The sequence below is a fragment of the Vigna radiata genome, unplaced genomic scaffold (genome assembly GCF_000741045.1).
Source record: "Vigna radiata var. radiata cultivar VC1973A unplaced genomic scaffold, Vradiata_ver6 scaffold_91, whole genome shotgun sequence".
Lineage (NCBI taxonomy): Eukaryota > Viridiplantae > Streptophyta > Magnoliopsida > Fabales > Fabaceae > Vigna > Vigna radiata.
The window spans coordinates 1,417,209-1,421,730 of NW_014543115.1; positions in this window are offsets into that span (position 1 = coordinate 1,417,209).

The following is a 4,522-nucleotide window of genomic DNA, read 5'->3' on the forward strand; positions in this document are numbered from 1 at the left end:
TCATCTATTCTCATCCATCAATATCTCACACAAGTCCTTCGACCTAAAACTCTTCACTCCCTTCTTCTTCTTCGTAGACGCCAAAGTTTCGTTCTTCAGTGCAGCAGTGGTGGACGTGGACAATGACGGAGACAGTGTCGTTCGCGCCACTGATGGTGAGGGAGACGACAATGGCTTCTTGTTTTCCAATTCGTCCTTAATAGGATTGCCTCTAGCCATGCTCTGCACCCAAACCCTAACCAAAGCTTACTATGAACATCGTGCACCTTTCTTCAATCTCTTCTTCTTCACCATGTCACCCTTGCTATAATAAAAAAGAAAGATAAAGGGATAAAAACCACACAGAAAAAAGGGCAAGTTCAATACATTACACAAATCAATTGAGCTTTGTTCTAGTTAAAGGTTTTGAAACCCTAGCTATCCTCAATGGGCTCACCTTCTTCATTCCTTATTATTGTCGGCTTTGTACTCATCTATGCTCTCAAGCTTGGCATCACCGTCGTTTTCTTCTATGGTGCTTGTCCTAGAGGATCTGTTCCTCAAAAAAGTAGAACGGCTCTTAGACCACCGGATTCCTCTCCTTCCTTCGCATCCCTCGCTACTCTTGCCACTGCCATTCCAACCGTCTGCACATGAGTCCAAGCAAGGAATCTTTGGATTTGATGGTCTCCCAATCTCTAAGAGAAGCGCACGAGGGAGGGTGGGGTTCCAAGGGAAAGCCAAGGCAGGAAAGGCATGCGATTGAGGTTAGGGTTCGAATAATAGGTGTGGTAGAGTGATTTTAGAGGGGGAGATTGATTTTGAGGGTGTGAGGGAGAGAGTCAGTGATTGAGCAGTAACGGTTTGAGAGAGCGCCACAAAATTTCGAGAGATAAAGAGAGCGCCAGAAGATTTGGGAAGAAAATTTGAGAGGCAGCGATGTGAGCATCGTAAAAAGGGGAATAAATTTACATTTTATTTTTATGTATAAATCTTATATACGGATAATCCGTATGTAATATCCGTATGTAACATGTCCATTACATACGGATTAAAATCCGTATATAATGATCCGTATATAAAATGCAATTTTCTTGTAGTGGGAGGAGCTCTCTATTTGGGGTCTCTCGTTATGTGGTGCGCTCTACGAGAGACCAGAGGTCTGGAGCCTCTGCTAGGTTAATTTGCAAGGCGAATTATGTTAGTAAACAGGTTAACTTTGTTTTACAACAAGAGGGGGGTGAATTGGTGTTAGTTCAAATTTAAAATCTTTTCGCAATCTTGGTAAGAAAATTCAAAACTTTTGATCTTTCCTTGAAATGCAAGTTATTGAAAAATGTAATGCAGCGGAAAAACGTAGTTGAATGTTAAACAGGTATAGTCGACTGAATTTAAAGAGTGCAGGGATAGAGAAAATCAAAAACTGATTTTTATACTGGTTCGGCCAACAATGCCTACATTCAGTGTCCTTCCAACCTTGGAAGCAAATGCACTATAATGGTTGCGGTGTTTACATCAAGGAATTTATAGAAGCACCACGCAAAAATATAAATCTCCTCTCTAACCCAAAACCAAATATAGTTGCACACAAAAACCAGAATTGTAGCAAGAATCCCCTCTCCTGCAATCTGCACCCACATTGAACAATCCTCAACGTGTTACCAACACTCTTCACAGGATGCCAAGCCTATCACAGAATGCTTCATAGGTTGCCAAGCCTATCACAACACACTTCACAGGTTGCCAAGCTTTCAGTCAAATGCAGCAGTCTTCACAGGATGCCAAGCCTTCAAGATCAAACCAGAAGCACCTTCTTTGTGCAGATGTTGATCAAACAGTAAGCGCAATTGACTCCTCAATCTGAATCTCTCTCAAGAAAGATCAATACCGTCTTCTTGGAGAATTCTTGGAGCTTCTGAAATTGAGAGCTTTCTCTGAAACAGGACAATGAAAATGTAAGATCACAAAAGTCTTAGAACAATTCGTGTTCTGTTTCTATTTATAGTTTTCCTGTCAGTCTCAGTCAAATAGCCTACTAATACAGTCAACTGCATTAAATCAGTTATAACAGACAGTCAACACACAGGTTCCTCAGTCAACAAAATCAATGCACATTTATGACAGATGACCCAATTAGTTAGTCCTAACTAACTTTTGAAAATATAGCCGTTAGAGCAAGTAGGAAAAAACAAAATTCCAAATAAAACAGTAATACAGTAGAATAAGTGATTCACACTGTCGACTGACTCATGAAAAAACACTTTGAAATTCTTTTCATCTCAAAATCTCATCAAGTACACATGCACAAAATCTGTACAAAGATTTTAGCTTAGTCGACTCCATTACCAGTGTAGTCAACTGAACTAGACCTCTGTCACAACAAATATAAGTTCATAAAAGTACTTGTAAGCTTTTCTTCAGAAATGTGTAAAAGTAATCAAAATCATTTTAACACACATTTCAATACAAGCATGTTCCAAACATATAACACATAGTCAATCATAGGAACATCCATGCAAAATAACAAAACATGTTCAATAAAGGAATTGTTCAAAACAATATAGCATATCAACTGAACATGTAACACTAGAACATATGTATTGTTATTAAGCAGTGTGTTGTCATCATCAAAAACCAGTTTGATATAGAGTTTGTGTTGTCAACAATCTCAACAAATTATTGTCTGCACTCTGCGAATGGCTTCAGTTTCACCTTGCGAGAAGCCTGCGCTATACGAAACAACCCTGGTTCGCCCTACGAGAAGAGGGTGCATTATGTGAACCCCCCTGAGTTTAATCATTTCTTTTGCACTTGTTTTAATTGGCTTAAGTGTGTGTGTGTGTGTGTGTGTTGATTTAAATGCATTGTACGATGATGGTAACATTATGTGATTGAAAGCATGTGAATGTATGAGGTATGCTTAATAATTGAATGTAAAAAAGTGGTGATTGGTGTAAGTGTAACAAGTACGGTTCATGGGCATAATTCCATGATCCTCAAGGAGAGGATACATGGTGGTGCCCTAGTAGTGTGTAGAATGGTTTGCATGGTAGCTCAGCATTGGGGGTTATCCTGAAACTACAATGATCAATCATTCTCAAGTAAAGAAGATTGAATCATGTGGTGAGTAGTAGTAGGAGGTCTTAGTCTTGGAGGCTCCCAGTATGCTCCAAGGTGTGGTACAAACTAATCTCGTGAGTGTGTTAGGGTGAAACCCATTGACAATTGCTTTGCAAAGCAGTAGAGGTCACCACGAGTGTACAACCCGCCATAGTTTGGCAATCATTCTAGTCCGGACGATTCGGTTTATAATGCAACAATTCTTGTGGTGTCTTTTAATATGTTTGGCGTGAACTTTGCATGTTGTGTGCGATTGTATAACATGATTTTTATACCTAGCTCACCCTTGCTTGTTTGTGTTGCTTGTGTATGTTTCTGTTGTGATGATCATCCACTTGGATGTGAGTAGATGTTGAGAAGGTTCCCCTGAAGCAAGAGCTAGAGGATGATGACGCTGCAGCCTAGTCCCTTAGGAGTTCTATTTACTGTACTTTATTTTGAAATACTCTAGTACTCAGCTTATGTCATTTTGAAATACTTCCTTGTCTTTAAAGGTTTTAATTATGGAGTTAATTTGGATGATTGTAGTCCTAAATACCTTAAATTACTTCTCTAACTGTTTTATAGTATTATTTATGATGACGTCTTAATTATATTATATATCTTTATTATATATTTGAGATATAAAATATATATATATATATATATATATATATATATATATATATATATAATATGGAAAAAAAATTTAAGTCAATATTCATTAATGATAACAAGTTTATACGTAGAATAAAAATAAAATGTTTAGGTTTTTATTTTTTAAATAAAAATAACATATTGGTAAGTATTCTATAATTAGCCGGTTCATTGCTACGAGTGTAGATCCGGTCCGGTTTTCAAACAAATTTAGGCTCTTTCTGTCAACACTCTCTATTATTTCTATATGCACCTTCCCTTTTTATCTTTAATTGAAAACATTTTTTTTTGGAAACACTCTTATCTCTTTTGCAATCACACACTCCTTTATGCTTTCGCTCTCAGCCCAGCAATGTTTCTTCTACCATTAGGATTAATTAAGATTAAGTGTTTAAGTTCATTTATCCAATTAAATTAAGATATTTATTGCTCTCTACATCATTCATTCTTTTCTCGGAAAACTTTGAAAACAAATATATCCCCAGAAAATACTTTTAGAAAAATATATTTGTTTCCTTAACATTTGAAAAGTATTTTATGGAATATTATATATTGATTTTTGTTAAAAAAGTAAAAGTATGTTCTGAAAAGTATATATCAAATGTTCAAATGAAAAACAAGTTCTGGTAAGTACTTCTCAGAAAGTGTTCTCAAAAGTTGAAATGTATTTCCGTAAACATGCTTGTTTTTAACATTTCAGAATACTCTTTTCATTTTTTATGTTGTAGGAAGTACTTTCCAAAATATTGAAATAGTAACATGTGTATCAAAATATATTTTCCAGAAT